The sequence below is a fragment of the Ailuropoda melanoleuca genome, chromosome 11 (genome assembly GCF_002007445.2).
Source record: "Ailuropoda melanoleuca isolate Jingjing chromosome 11, ASM200744v2, whole genome shotgun sequence".
Lineage (NCBI taxonomy): Eukaryota > Metazoa > Chordata > Mammalia > Carnivora > Ursidae > Ailuropoda > Ailuropoda melanoleuca.
The window spans coordinates 81,179,793-81,197,030 of record NC_048228.1 but is presented as its reverse complement, the minus strand read 5'-3'; positions in this window follow the sequence as shown (position 1 = coordinate 81,197,030).

The window sequence follows — 17,238 nt, the reverse complement described above, 5'->3', positions numbered from 1 at the left end:
GCAACCCTTTAAGTTAGATGTTATTGTTAAACTTACTTAATTTTTAAAATTAATTAATTTTTAAAATTATTTATTTATTTATTTTTGAGAGAGAGAGAGTGCACGAGCACAAGCAGGGGGAAGGACAGAGGGAGAAGCAGACGCCCCACTCAGCAGGAAGCCCAGGACCCTGGGATCATGACCTGAGCTGAAGACTGACTGACTGAGCCGCCCAGGCACCCTGTTAAACTTACTTTAAAAGATAAGTAAACTGACGCACAGACAAGTGAATTTCCAAAGACCACACAGCTGGCAAGTGGGAGAGCCAGGTCCGGAAGTCAGGCTCTCAGGTTCCGATTCTGACTTTGCTCCTGATGAGGACACATCCCTCAAAGCCCAGCCTGGGAGTTACAGAGAAGAGTGCGTCAGTTTTAGGCTCTTCCTGGCTTCCCATATGCAGGTCATCGTTCTGCACATTTGCTCTGGGAAACCTAAACCTAACAATGGGTGTGTTGCTTGCTAAGTGGCATCAGCTTGGGCTGATGACTTATCTCTAGTATCATGTGGTCCTCGAGTCTACTATGGGAGTTAGGTATTATTTTCTCATCAACAAATGAGAAAACGAAAGCAAATATAAATTATTAATTTGCACATTTATAAATATTGGATTCACACATATATATGGCTGACTCCAAAGTGTCTACCTTTAATCTCTACTCTCTAAAGCAAAAACACCTTTCCTTTTGAAGCCAAAACCATTCATAGTCACCAGTTTCTTCTCCCTTCTCACTAACATTAAAGATAACCCCATCTTCCTCCTTCAAAGTTTTCCTTCCAGACTGATTCACTGCAAAGATTTCAGCCATTTGCTTTACCTTTATGCTTATTTTACTTTTTTTACCCTATAAAGCTAACACTTCTATGTTTCCCATCTCATATATCCATTTATTAAATGATCAAGTAGTTGTTGGAGAATGTGATAGTCTGCACTGAGCACTGAGAATATAAATGTGACCAAGAGAGATGTGGCTGCTGCCCTCATAGGTCTCACAGGGGGAGTATAAACCAGTGTGTAGACTTTTATCAGACACAATGATAAGTCCAGTACCAAGTAGCTCCTGTAAAATTCCCAACAATTTTCCCTTCATTTCTTACATCTTCAATGTATATTTTCATTACCTGTGTTTTCTGTAAGCTATTTACTGTAGCCTACAAATATGTCCAGGTCTCCCTGTACTATAAAGACAGTCATACCCCAATTTATTCTCAACTTTGCTATAGTACTGAGCTCTTGTCCTCTCTCCTCCTCTTCACCAAATATTTTCAAGAATAGACTAATGACCTTAAATTAACTTCTTTGTCATCCACTCATTCTTGAATCTTTTGAAGATTTGGCTTGTATTGCAGCCTCACAATTGACATTTCAGAATGATTTTGCATTTCAGTAAGGCTCTTGAAAACAGTTTCCTGTTTTCAGGAACATATGTATAACATATGAACATATGTATAACACATGTTTTCAGGAACATATATATAACATATGAACATATGTATAACATATGTTTTCCATAGTGTATGCCCCATGCCAGAAGCTTCCATCGCCCAAAGATCAAGTATACTTCCTTCCATCAGGTCACAGGGAGTCCATCATTGCTTGCTCATTTGACAGTATCTTCTGCCATGAAAACTCTAGAGTCAAATCATCTAGTTCATTAAAATAACTAGTTGATTAACTGGTACATCCTTTGCGTCAGTTACAATTTTAAACTCTATGTTACAATTCAATAGTGACTTTTTAGCTTAAGTGCTTTTAGATTTTTAATTTTAATTCCCTGTATGTACGCAAATATACTGTGTGCTTTTTAGCCATGTATCCAGTCCGCAAGAGAAGCAGCCCTGCGAAACTCTCCCATCCTCACTTCCCCCCACCTTTCAATACAGTTCACAGCCTTAGTTACATCCTGTCACCAGTGTGTCCCAGCAGCTGTTTGCATCAGGCAGGGCAAGGAGCTTGGTGTTGGGAGTACAGGGAAAAGCAGCCAAGTCACAATGAGTTCGCCATGTTTCCAGAATCCCCTCCTTCAGGAGAATTATCATCTCTATTGTAATCACCACGTTACATACAGATTTAAACTCAGATTTATCCTACCAGCTATCTTATGCATACTGTCATTTTTAATTCTCATAATAATTAGGGTGTATTTTCCTTTAACAACAGAGAAAACCAAAATTTAGAGAAGTTAAATAATTTGTTCAATCACACATCTGTAAAGTGGCATCTATGATACTCAAACCATTTTGGTCTAACCCCAATTTCAACTACTTAGTCATTATGCTATTTTGCTACCTCATTTGTAATGTAAATGAAAATAGAACGGAAGAACTGAGTAGATTAATAAAAACATAAAATGTGATCTCTTGAAAGCCATTGCAGCTTTTATAACATACTAGAATGACTGTCCTTTAGTTGCCATCTTCCTGCTCTCTCAGTCATTGACATCATTTACTACCAACATTTGTCTTTGACTCCCCCTTCACTTCCCCCATCTAGTCCCCAGTCCTTTAGATTTAATGACCTTATACCCCATATTCATCTGCCCAATAGCATCCATGGATTATGCCTTAGCTTACAGCCCCCTGTATGACTGCGGTATCTTCTCAACTATTTCTGATCTCTGCTCATACTATATTGACAGATTGGTGTTCCTGATTCCTGGATAGCTTTACCTATGCCACTCTTATAATTAAAAACTGACATTGACTCTTCATTTTCTGGGGAATAGAGTCCAAACTCTTTCCCTGATATGTAAGTTTTTTTGTCATCTGACTGCACATCATGATTCAGTTTCCCTGCTCACTTCCCTGCACCTCTCCTGTTTTCTACCTATAGGGGAGGAAAAATATTTTTCCTTTTCTCCTTTTATGTTCTTGGCTGAGACTCCAGTAATAACAGATTAACAAGAAAAAAAAATTATTAACATGTAACCTCATGTATACAAGGGAGATACCCAGAGAAAAATTAGTAACTTCCTGAGGTGGCTTAGAATTCAGGCTTAAATACCATCTTAATAGAGAAAGGGATGTGGGGAGGGGGTGTAGGTTTCTTAGGGGAGAGTAAGTGATCTTTAGGAAAGATGAGTGGGCCCTAGAAGAATAATGGGGGATATGATAGTTTGTGACAACATCTGTCTGGGTGTGGTGTCACTTCTAGTCTCCTCTCCCATGACAAGAGTCAATCTTCCCTGGTTGATGAAACTCCACAGGGGGGATTTATGACAACTGAGTTCCTTTTTGGGGATCTGTCTTTATGCAGATAAGGGGAGTTCAGAGAAAGCCCCTCCTTGTATTTTCTGTTTTTCAAGTGCCTAAGCTCAAAATAATAAATTTATCCAAGTGGCTTATTTGGAGATGGTGTATTCTATCATACTTTGCCCCAAATACTAGATAGATCTATTTATAGATAGATCTATTTATCTATCAATAAATAGATCCTGCAGTTTCCTGTCCCCCTGCCTTTTCTAGTTGTATTTCTTTTACCTCCACTCACCCATGTTTCTTGCAAGGTCCAGTTCTCAAATGTCACATTATCCAGGGAAGAGTCTTTGTCTTCCAGCCTCTCACTTTTAGCCACCCGTAACCACACCCACCAGTCTGTGCTTATCTAGTTACTGCCCACTAGTCGCAAAATCATGGGAACCCCTTTGCCCTGGTGTTGCTGGATAATTGCTTCATCACTTTCTTTTATAGAAGATAACATATGTGTGTGAAAATCACATATTTCATATGAAAATCAAAATTAGGGTCTTAGACACAATGATAAATCTCTGCCTTTTGTATGTTCAGTCATGCTCATGGAAATTTGGATTTCCTACATAAAAATTATACAGATGAAAAATAGATTGTTCAAATAAACAAATTCTAGGGGAAATGGGATTTAGTTTCATTCTTTATGCATCCTGCTACATTAGACTCTCTTTATGTATTTTCGATTGAGCAAATTAGCATAAGTAGGTATCTTTACACAAAACTATTTGATGTACCTGTGATCAAACATTCAACAGAATTCATCTCGGAAAAATGTAGATGGTTTGATATATACTCTATTATACTCATATTTTATGAACACTTTATAAGTGACTACAAAGCAGTCACATAGACTACAAATAACACCTTCACATTTAGCAACACAAAGAACAATCATATTGTTATGTTGAAAATGTCTTGACACAATTTAGAAACATTCAGGGTTTATTAACATAATGGATTTTCTTCATCTGTATTCATAGGATTCCTTAGTTTTTGAATGCCTCTGCTTATATCCATTTATAGTCTGGTAAGGTAGGTGAGGCATTACTAACTACCTAGTAAAAATAAGAAAATGCAAACCCAAGCTTACTACAATTCTCTCAAGTCAGCATGAAAATGAACACTTAATAACCTTGATGCTTAGTGTCTTATTTAAACCATTTGACTATAGTCTCAATTAGTGGGTATTCTCATAAGTGGTGCTTATAGATTGTTTCTTTTAAATGTCACTGTGTTTCTACTCAAAGAAAGAAATATTGATTTCAAAGTTTCAGATATTTTAAAACTAAAAAGTTTTTTGAGTTGAAAAGTTAATTTAACAAGCAATAAAAATCTCAAGTTTTAATTTAATTCAACTTTCATTTTTTAAATCAATTTCACATTAACAAATGTCTTTTAAATTAAAGGATTTAAAATATTTTTAAAAATTCTTCAAAGATAATTTTGCTTCTTTTAATAATTTTGTCTTTAAATGGTCTTGAAACGGAAAATTGAATTGAGGGTAAAAAAAGAAAAATGAGATCTCCTTTTGTTGCATTAGAAAAGGGAAACTATTATGAAATATCATATAAATTTAACAGTGACCATATACCATCAAAATATTTCTAGTACCACTGATGGTAAGAATTAGAAATCTAGTTTTATTCCAAGTATGACTTTTTACTTAATTTTTTAGCAAATGTGTTGTATTTCATTTATGACAGTTCTATATGAGCTTATGTGAGGAAGAGTAAGAAATAAAATAATAATAGTTTTACCACAGTCCACTCTGAGATCTCCAAAAAGAAATTATCTCTGGTTTTCTGGAGGCCTCTTATACTCAATGTCCAACTGATATTGGTTCTAGCACTAAGACTACAGACAGTCACTGGGCAAATATGTGGAATTTTGTTTATAGATTCTTAAAAATAAATACTTATTCATTGAAGTTGAGATTTATGGAAATTGAAGATGGTTTATATACTCTGAATACCAAGTATAATTCCTGTATCCTCTCTATATATGTATCTGAGATGTGTGGGGTACTTTGTCTTTAGACCCAATCATAGATTTTTTTTTTTAATTTTACTGAAACTTTGGATCCTGGACTCAAAGCCAGCCTGGTAAGCAATTTACAATGGTATAAATAGTGGGAACTCAAAAGGGAATTATTGACTCTGGATATACGTGTTTACATTTCAAGAGGGGGATGAGACCTATGAGACATTTCTGTGTTACAAAACTGAAGACATTGTGATTATCTGGTCCTTAAAGATTTATTTACTTCCGAAAGGTTAGAATGAGAATCCAGGATCCTTTGCATTCTGTCTCTGAGAAGAAACGATTTCTCTCTCTCTCTTTCTCTCTCTCTCTCTTTCTGTTTTTTCTTTTAGTAAGGGGGAGGGGAAAGCTTCCTCTCCTATTCTTCTATCTAAATGGGATTCTTTTACCCCCAGCATTTCTGTATATGTAGGATACTTGCTCTGACGTTATTGTACCTCCTTAGGAGTAAGAACTGTGATGTGGGGAAGACATGATTATTATTAGCTTTTAAGTGAATAATGATAATGTATCTTTGACTAAAAAAAAAAAACCCCAAAACTTTGTGTTTGCATTTAGAACAAGATAAATAAAGGTGAAAACCTAAATGAGATATAATAGATATATACATGTTCACATGAACTAGAATCCGTAAACATAGACATTTCTTATAAGAGAAATTCTAGGTGGAAGGGAGATCAGAAAGAAGGTGTTAAATCTAATACTACTTTTTATGTAATTTAGAATATCGATATTTGACTAGTATTCTTTTCTATGTGACTAGAGCATTCTTTAATACAGTACTTATATTCTGTAATTACTTATGTGGCATAGTGATATTTTGATATATTAATATTTTTTCCCTCTGGTAACTCATTTTGATCCCATGGCTTTTCTCCATCAAACTGGTCTACTGCATCTGCGTCCTCAAAGCAAGGAATGTTGAAAGAAACAAAGAAAGGTATAATAAAAAAGATGGGATGGAGTGTTAAAAATCCTGGTATCGAGTATCAAAATCGAAGGCTGTCAGGTTCAAAGACCATAAAATCTAGACCCATAGACAACAAATTTAGCAGACTGCTTCCTATCATCTAAAAAGATAAAGGTTATTATCTCTGGGCTAAAAATGATAATTGGTGGAGGAGCAAGACTTTAGAAGTTTCACTGTCCATAATAGAAGGTTCCTTCAATGGGTAGGTTTGGGGTAATGGAAATCCAGAAAGATTAAGAGCTTAACCACAAAAGGCCTGCACTTTGCTTCCCTGGGTAGAACTGACAAGGCAACCAGCTTCATAGCAGGGTTATGGTTTCACTCAGCAAGAGTGAAAAGATCTGATCAAAGAGCCGTGGGGACTAAGAGGCCTTGAGGTAGGGTCTCGGAGGATGCATTAATAAACTGCCTCCACCCATCAGTAAGACCAGTTGTGACAGATCTCTCACTGGGTGATAATGTGGAGAGGTAACAACCAAGGACGCTTCACAGGACACCATGGCACTATGTAAATCTCTCATTCTCTCACCACAAAATTAAATACAATCCTAGGAAATGACAAGGGAAAACCATAAAAGGAGATTACTCTGGATCTATCAAAATGAACAGAATTGGCTGAGATTTCCTTTCTGTCTCCTTGTAGAATGAGGGCTCAAGTTAGAAAATGAGCTGGATAACAAAAAAAATTGATAGAGGCTATTGTTATTATTATTATTACTATTATTATTTTTGCACCCTAAGCTTATGGTCTGACTATCACTACGTTTGCACAATTATATGTCTTCCCATTACAGTATAATCTACAATTTACTCCTAAAAATCTTGCTCACTATTTATTCTTCCTGCATATCCTTCGTGGATTCTATTTATTGAATGAATAAGAGGGTGGTGAACAGAGACTAAGAACTGGGAAATTGGCTGGTATAGTAGGTAATACATGTTTGTGTATATCTTTTTTCTGTCATAATATTCTACAAAACTTAGGTCTTGTTTTGTCTTCACATTTTTCAAAATATGTAGTGTTAACGTGACCCTCTGTCATAAAATTTTTGCTTAAAATTCTTAATGATAGTAATACCACAAGCTGCTCACCAATTAAAACAAAATCTCTTCGGAAAATACTTCTAGAGCCAACATTGTTCAGTTCCCTTATTCACTGTGGGGAAAATACAAAACGAAACCCAGAAAACTGTATTTGTTGTAATACTTCCTACTATTTCAATTTAAGTTGGAATCCTGGGACTTTAAAAAAGTTCCTTTCAGCTACAATATGTCAATGCTTGTTCTGTTGTAGAAATAGATTTCTCTTGTACCTCTTTGTGAGTAGCAATGATTCTCCAAATGGGACCGCCTTGGATGATCATTCAGTGTGGGGGGGGTACGTCGTGTGGGTGTGTGGAGGGAGGATTGGTGCCCACACGTGCACATAAAACAAGATATAGGGTACATAACAACAGAATCCTTTGAAAATGGGAGAAAAATAAATTACTTTGGAACAAGTCATTTCACGAATACAGTGTAAATTTCCATAGACAGCACAGTAGTACTTGTTGCAATTTTGTTGAATGTACTTTCCCTCACTTAAAATATTTCTCAACTGACAGAAATTTTCATCAGAAATAGGAATGGAAGTAGAGAAAAATAATCACTTCCATGAAATCAAACGTGGGGAAAATTCTTTTGCTCATTGGAAGGAAAATTAGCCATTTCTGACTCGTTATAGCTAATAAGTGGGAGTATGAATATCAATTGATTGAAAATCAGTGAAGCAAAAACGGAGCATTTAAATCAGTACTACTGAATCAATCAAAGTTAATCACATCTCAACCAATATCAAAGAAGTGTCAGAAGTGGCCCATTGTGAAGAAGGTCAAATTCAGAATCTTCCTACCTCTAAAACCAAATCATGATGAACAATTTTTTATTCCCCATAATGGAATTTTTGGTTCTGATTGAGGGATCAAATCATGAAAGTGTTGGTGAGGTGGTAAGGGACACATCTGAGTACAGCTGCAAGGCACGATCTCCAGATCATCCATGCTATGAGAACTTACTCTTGGAATAATACAGAGGATCAAATCTGTCATTAAAAGTGGGTGCAGCTACGCTTGAGGCGTACATAGCATAAGAGAGAAGTTGAATCACTATGTTGTATGCATGAAACTAATGTAACATTGTGTGTCAACTATATTCAGATAAAAATACTTCAAAGAAATGGGTATAACAGAAGATTCCTTAATGGGGAATATTCTTTTGCAACGAATGAAAGAAAAGAAAATAATGTATGCTATTGGAAAGAGATTTTTTAAAAATAGGCATTTAGATTATTTCTTAAAAATTGAATTATATATACTATTTGCCAATTATATATACTTACTTTCCAGGTTATAATACCTAAGTAGTCTGATTGTAGTTCTTGCTAAACACACTTAACCTGATGGATTCATTTTTTTTGGTCCTTTAGATAGAGCTAGCCTTTCCACATACCACCTCACCATCGATTTTACCACCTGTTCCAGGTATTTGCTCAGGACCCACTGTTAGCTTTTTTCACATGGGCTTCCTGCTTTTGGCCCTCTGAACATCTGCTCCATGCCCTAGATGGATATCATTTTCTATTTCTGGAATTTATTGATCTGTTTAGATTCTCTTAGCTTTCTGCATATTTTATAGACTCCTTTTGATTTGTCACTCAATAAATCATTATTGGTAGACTGTGCTCTGGGCACTGAGTCAGGTACCATGTCGCCCACATATGAGGGTATATACCAGTCCTGTTCTCAAGATCTTTCTAGCCAAGCCAGCATCCAAGGAGTCTCCTATGGTATTCTGACTTCTCTCATGTTCCNCTTCCTCTCCCACTCCCCCTGCTTGTGTTCCTTCTCTCGCTGGCTGTCTCTCTCTCTGTCGAATAAATAAAAATAAAATCTTTTAAAAAAAAATCATTATTGGTAGACTGTGCTCTGGGCACTGAGTCAGGTACCATGTCGCCCACATATGAGGGTATATACCAGTCCTGTTCTCAAGATCTTTCTAGCCAAGCCAGCATCCAAGGAGTCTCCTATGGTATTCTGACTTCTCTCATGTTCCTTTCACTTGTTGAGGTACTTCTTGCTATCTGGTCCAACTTCAAATGCTGGTTGTGCCAAAAAGTCTCCTTAAAAAAAGAATCTTAGTGTTGGAAGACCACTCTCTCCTATGACTATGAGTTGGTAGCACTCTAACATTATTTATCATATATGTAGCATATAGCAATTGGAGACACATCTCATCTCCTGTAATAGAAAGTGAACTATTTTGGAAACAAGGATGAACTCTCAGTTTCTTTTGTTTCACCTGTAATGCTTAGCAGAGTGCATATACAGTGAACTAGTACGAGTTTGTTGATGTGACTAATTGGTCTGTCAACATTACAAACTAATTCACTTTCAACTTGCTAAGTGTTTACTTGTTCACTCTAATTGCAGCCTTAGGAGCAATGCAGCTACAGGAGAAATCCTTTGGGAAAGTGAATTGTGGAACATGAACTTGGAGAGTGGTGGGATGGTCCTAAATTCATTTGGAAGGTTTAGAGGTTTGTCAAGGTCATTGAAATGTTTGCCAAGGGACAATATTGATTGCAATATTGTCTTTGCTGGTAATTAGCTGTATAATTTTTGACAAACTCCGTATCTCTGGCAGGGTCTCAAATTTTCAATTACATAACAATTATTTATTTATCATTTTTCATATGCCAGGCACTATACTAGGTACTGAAGTCAAAAGAAGAGTAAGGCGCTATCTGTGAGCCCAATGAGCTTAACATATAACAAATATGTATGCCAATAATTATCATAAAGTAAGGCAAGAGCACTGTTAATATTTCGTGAAAACTATCGTGGGGAAAGAAAAAAGTGATGGATTTCCCTAATGGGAGATAAAGGTTTTACAGAGAAAGTATGTNTGTACTAGGTACTGAAGTCAAAAGAAGAGTAAGGCGCTATCTGTGAGCCCAATGAGCTTAACATATAACAAATATGTATGCCAATAATTATCATAAAGTAAGGCAAGAGCACTGTTAATATTTCGTGAAAACTATCGTGGGGAAAGAAAAAAGTGATGGATTTCCCTAATGGGAGATAAAGGTTTTACAGAGAAAGTATGTGCTAATTCTGGATGTTATAGGGGAAACAGAGAAAGAGGTGTGGTGGGAGTACTTCTAGGCAGTGGAAATAGCACGTTTAAACCCAGAATGATAAGAAACTGGACTGGTCAGCTGTTCCATGCTCTTCAGAATTGTTTGGGCCATAAGTATGATGGGGGATCACTGGAAATGAGCTCTACAAGATCAATGAAGGAAACTCTGTGTCCTACAAAGAAGCGTGGACATGTTATTGTAAATTATTGGTTTTCAAATGGTTTTGGAATTCTAACATTCTTTGAAGAACCCCCAAGGCTGCTGATATTTCAGCAATGTGAGGCTGGAGTAGAAGAGACCTAGAAGTGAAACTGGTAGAATTTGTGTCTTATACTTCAATCATGTTAGCTCCTGGTTTTTTTTTTTTCTTTTTTAAGATTTTATTTATTTATTTTAGAGAGCAAGAGAGTGAGAAAGAGAGCATGAGCCAGGGGAGGGGCAGAAGGAGGAGCAGACTCCCCGCTGAGCAGGAAGCCCAATGTGGGCTCTATCCTGGGACTCTGGGATCACGACCTGAGCCAATGGAAGGCGCTTAACTGACTGAGACACCCAGGCACAACTTAGCTCCTGTTTTATATGTTTTTATTTTGGGGTTCTGCAAAAGATTGACATTGACAATCAATCTGGGTTATAAAAATAAAAAAGGATAACAAAGCTCTGCAATAAAATACGGAGTGCAATGAACGTGCCTACATTTGGATGGAACTGGATGTGTCCTATAGAAAGAGACCTACGGCTATGTTCTAGAACATGAAACCTGAGCCTGCACAGCCTTGGGCCAGGGAGCCTAGCTGTTACAGGCACCTAGAGGAGAGAGTGGGATGTCCAGAGATAAAGTCATTTCAGTGCAGTGGTGGAAGGGGAACAATGGATTTCTACAGAAACTGAAGTGGTAGTAAAATGGAGTTGGGCTGGATAATTGCTCTCTAACATGGTGATAGGCTGTGCTTAGAGAGTCACAGTTTTCAGCGTTTGTTCTTCCTCTTTCCAGACGTATTCACATGCCATTAATTTCTCTCTCCTGCTGACAATGTCCTCTTCTCCACAATGTGGCTGTCTAATTGTTAATGCATGGCGCTGGAATGTGGTTCATAAAGAGGTGGGTAGTCTGGCTGACTCTTACTCACCAGTCTACAGCAGCTTGTTCACTAAGGGACTTCAGGTCTTACCACACTTATATTAAAAAGGTTGCCAGGTGCCTTCCTTACAGAGCCTGTATTAATACAGGTTTCTATGAATCCAATGGAATCTAGCCTGCAAATATAAGGCAACCATTTAATTGATCCTACAGAGATCCCTTTGAGCTCTGAAAGTCTCTATGTGGTATTTTTCTAGTTCTCAGTCTATGTAATGGTGTATAATTTTTTTGCTCATACGTTTGAACGGTAGAAATTTTGGTAGCACATGTGAAGTAATAAAACTTCACTAAATGAGTCATCGATCATGACTACATAAGCATTACTTAGGCATAACAATGTCTTGCTATGACTGAAAGCATCCATAGACCGCCTGGAGCTAAAGTTAGTCTCTACTATTTACTAGTGAACACTAAAGCATCTTGATTAAGGTCCACGACTTCCTAAACTTTCTAAATCTTGTTTTCTCATAATAAGATGAAGGACATTTCTTTGAAGGTTAAATGCGATAATCCATATAAAGCATTTTGTACAATACCCAGCACATAAAATTAGCTTTGTTATTTTGATTTTCAAATTATTATATCCACATCATTATTTTTATACACTCAGTAATTTACATTGTATTCCCTTTTGAATATAATGGTTTCCTACCCAGATTTGATCCTTGCATATTCATGAAGAAAAGTTTTATGAATTTTTATAATACAGTCTTAATTCATAGTCATTTCTAGTTACCTTGCCTTGCACAATGTTGCACGACCTACACAGCTAGCGTTCCATCTGATGATGTTCCATATGTATATATACACCTAGTATGATAAGACTGCATATTTAAATTATTTAAATTTCACTATAATTAACCGACAGTGTTATGCTAGTTTCAGGTGCATAATATAGTGACGCACGAATTCTATACATGGCTTGGTGCTCAGCATGATACGTGTACTCTAAATCCCCTTCAACTATTTCACCCAATCCCCCCACCTACCTCCCTTCTGGCAACCACCAGTTTGTTCTCAGTACTTAGAGTCTGCTTTTTTGTGTGTCTCCTTTTTCTCCTTCCTTCCTCCCTCCCTTCCTTTGTTTCTTAAATTCCACATATGAGTGAAATCATATGGTATTTGGATAAGCCTACTTCTTACATGTTTGTTAAAATTAGGAGGTAAACCATCAAAGTTTCACATAATACCACATGCCAAGACAGCAGGAAAAGAAGTACTGGGCTCTACTGTAAAATATCTCTATAAAAGCATCAGCAAGAGTTGTTGACAAATCAATGTACTGAAACTTAGGAACCATGAACTCTAACTTAGCTTTCAGTTTTCCGTATGTATAAAGAATGGGTTTAAGAAATCTAACAACGCTACAAACCTGACTAGTCATATGCCAACAAGAACATGAAAACAGCACATTGTTACAATGGATGAATCCACATTGACACATCATTATCACCCACAGCCCATAGTTTAGAATAGGGTTCACTCTTGATATTGTACGTTTTATGAGTTCTGACAGATGTATAATGACAGATATCCACTATTATAGTATCATAAAGAATAGTTTCACTGCCCTAAAATCCTCCATGCACTTCCCATTCATTCTGCCTTCTCTACCCCGGGTAACCATTGATCTTCATTTATGTCTTTTTCAGAATGTCAAATACTTAGAAACATAGAGTATGTAGACTTTTCAAATTGATTTCTTTTACTTATTAATATGCATTTGAGGTTCACTGATGTCTTTTCATGGCTTGATAGCTCATTTATTTTTAGTGTTGAACAATATTCTGTTATCTGGATTCTATTATCTATTATCTGAATATTATCTACTACTCCACAGTATACTTATCCATTCACCAACTGAAGGACATCTCGATTGTTTTCAAGTTTGGTGATTATAAATAAAGCTGTTATAAATATCCATGTGCAGGTTTTGTGTGGACATAAATTTTCAACTCCTGTTGGTAAGTAAACACCAAGGAGCGCAATTGCTGGATTGTATGGTAAGAATACTTTTAGTTTTGTAAAAACTGCCAAACTGTCTTCCAAAGCCACTGTGCCATTAAGGATTTCTGTCAGCTAAATGAAAGTTCCTGTTATTCCACATCCTCACCAGCATTTGGTGTTGCCAGTGTTCTGGATTTTGGCTCTTCTAATAGGCATGTAGTTATAATATCACATTACTTTGTTCTGTAACTTCCTAATGACTTATGATGTGGAACAGCTTTTGATATGATTATTTACACCTGTGTTTCTTCTTTGGTGAAGTGTCTTAAGATCTCCTGCCCATTTTTTCAACAGAGTTGTTTGTTTTTTGCTATTGTTGATTTTTAAGAGTTTTTGGTTTATCTTGGATAAGTGTTCTTATCAGATGTGTCTTTTTTGCAACTATTTTCTCCCATGATGTGTCTTTCTCCTATTCTCTCAAACTTCTGTTAAGTTTTAGTAGATCTAAGGTTGTTTATAGAGCTAAAACATGATGCTTAGGACCCAGAGGTTTCACTTAGTAGAATGAACAGCAATTTGGAAAAGTTTTCATGAACTCACCCAATACGTCAAATTATTTCTTTAGGATTTGTCCCTTTCCTTAAAAAAAAAAATACCTGCTAAATATGAGTTCATATTTATCTACATGAGTGAAATCATATGGTATTTGGATAAAACTATTTCTTATATGTTAATTTCATATAATATCACATGCTATGACAGTGGGAAAAGAAGTACTGGGCTCTATTATAAAATATCTTTATAAAAGCAGCAGCAAGAGTTGTTGACAAATCACCATAATGAAATTTAGGAAATGTAACTCTAACTTCGTTTTCAGTTTTCTGAAATTGTAAAATTCTGATTGATAATATGGTCAGTTATATTCTGGTGTGCTTAAGTTTATTACAATTCACAACATACTTATTGAGATTATACTGAGAGATATTCCATTATATACACTTTATCGTTGATGAAAACTATACAATCAATTAGATTATATCTTTTATCTACCTGGATGCAAGATTTTTTTCTTGTATCTCTGAAAAAAAAAACAATAAAAGAAAGGAAGACAGGATAGGTCTAGATGTTAGTCTCTTTGGTTGATTTTGCTTTGTGCACGGAGAGAGTTTTGATCTGTGGACCAGGATATTTTGACTTCAGTAGTGGCTTCTGTTTAGAATGCTCTGGTTTTCTCTTTGGACATGCCCATTATCCATACAATGAATGTTTCTTTTCTTCATTGCTTTCATAATTCTCATAGCTCATAAAAAATCATTAGATTTTTTATTACATACATTATTTTATAATATTTAGTTCTATAACTTACTTAAATCTCAATGCATTCTATTGACTTTTATAAAGAGACCTACGTTACATTTAGTTTGATATAATTATAATGATCATTCTTGCTGCATCCATTTCACATGAGAAACAAATACTGATGGTAAAAATAGAAAATAGAACTAGTATTTTTGCAATAGACTCAGGGAGCATAAAAGCAAGTCAAAATACACAAAATGATTCAGAATAATATAATAATATATTTTAATAAATTTGTTCAAGATAACGATTTTCTGCATAAACTAAGGGCAAGAGAGTGTGCCTATATTCATGTTCACTGAAAAAGTCTACTGCATAGGAGATCAGACCTGATGTTGTGTATTTCACGTTTGGAATGATATATAATCATATTTTAAGGTCCCATTAGTTGTTAGGTTGTAAGTCATATCTCCATTTATTCTGCAGCAAATGAAATGGCGTTTTAATGGCACATTGAATTGTATTGAAAATCTTCCAATGGGATTACAATTAACTCATAATATTGGTTGATTTAACAATATGATGGAATATGTTTATGTATCACTACAATTTTATGGTGTAAGTCTGCACATAAATTTAAGCTTCAATGACTTTCCTTGAGACTTAATAGGCTGTTTAGCTAGAAAAGATTCTTACAGAATACACAATGAAAGTTAATGCCCTAGTTTCTTAGGACTATGAAAAGAGTACCCTGCTAATCCAGTTTTACCCTGTTCTGTGACAGAATCATGGGGAAGTAAGGCTTATAATCTATTTTAGCTTCAATTTCATTTGTGATTCCATCTCATCTGATACACATAAACAAAATTTGTAGAATTTATTCTCCATTCAAAGAAATAACATAGTCAAACCCAAATATGTAAAATAAATAAAAGAACTGCTTTGATGATCTCTGGGCAGATTATTTCAGAACTTCCTCCCACTTGCCTCACCTTGAAAATCCTGAGAGAGCTATTCAGAGCAGTTTGAATATAAACTCATGGGTTTCTTCACTGAAAATGGGCTAGAGAAAATTACATACTGTTATTTCCCACCTATAATTCTATTTCTCTGTAGTGATTTCAGCTAGCATTTACCAATATCTATTATGGAAAATATAACTTACTCTGTAATAATACATGTATTCAAGTTTCCTTTTTCTTTTTACTAAAAAAATCAGAAAAAGAGTAATGCCACTGTTAGATGTGGAGATAGTCTTATTTATTTCTTTAAGCACTTCCTAAGTTTTTAAATTCTACTCTTGATTCAATGTCCCCTATAAGCAATTTATACTAGTTTAACTCATTTTGTAATTCTCACACTTTTTTAACCCATTAAAATATTGGATGGGCAGTCACTTTTCACTTTTAAATTTTCTTTATTCTTTTTAGCACTTAAAACTAAAAAAAAATAAAATAAGTAAAGATACATTTTAGTTAAGACTTGATGAATTAACCGCAATCCAGGACTCAAGAGTGTGTGTCCAGATTGCAACCTATCAACTGCAAAGGGCACCAATCATATAGTAAACCATGTACAAATACAAATAGCAGCTTGCTAGTTTCACTTTTTCTTTTGCCTTAAATAGTAGTGTTGCCTATCTGAAAGACACGAAGTTGTAACACCTGTCTTCATAAAATTTGGAGTTCATATCCTCTTTTTGTTTGAGAATGTAGTATTCCACTCAAATTCCTTTGGCATAGTTCCAGGACATGCTCTTAATTCTTTCAAAAAGGTAATTAGAGTCCAACATAAGTAGAATCTCTTAACGATGATAATTTCTAAGACTGATGGAATGACAATATTTAGTTGAGCGATATGATACCCCTTTAGCCGCAGGGTCAGTATCAGAAAAAGTATGGAAGAGGGACCTTGGCAACAACAGAACAGAGGGCAGTGATTCTGGGGTAACCAGCAGTGACCATTCTACCACTAATTAAAGAAGACTAACAACCATAGGTGCCAAGAAGAAGCACGAAAAAAAAAATTGCAGCAAAGGAAAGAATATAAATTTGTATTCCAAGTTAAAAAAAACAAAAAACAAAACTAGGTGGGAGCTAAAAGTCAAAAACTGAGATTGTCACTCACATTCTTGATTGTCTTCAAATTATGAGCATCTCTAAAGAAATATGACTACACCTATGTGAATCTGTGAATCTATCTTTAACACACAGATATAATTATATACAGACCAATGTCATTGTAATTTTTCATTTCTGAGAAAATATTTTGTACTAGTTAGGCAACATTTAAAAATCCATGACTCAACTTGTGCTCTGAGAAGATGAAGTAGACATACTTTTCCTATTCCTTCTACTAAGTACAACTGTAAACCCTGGACAC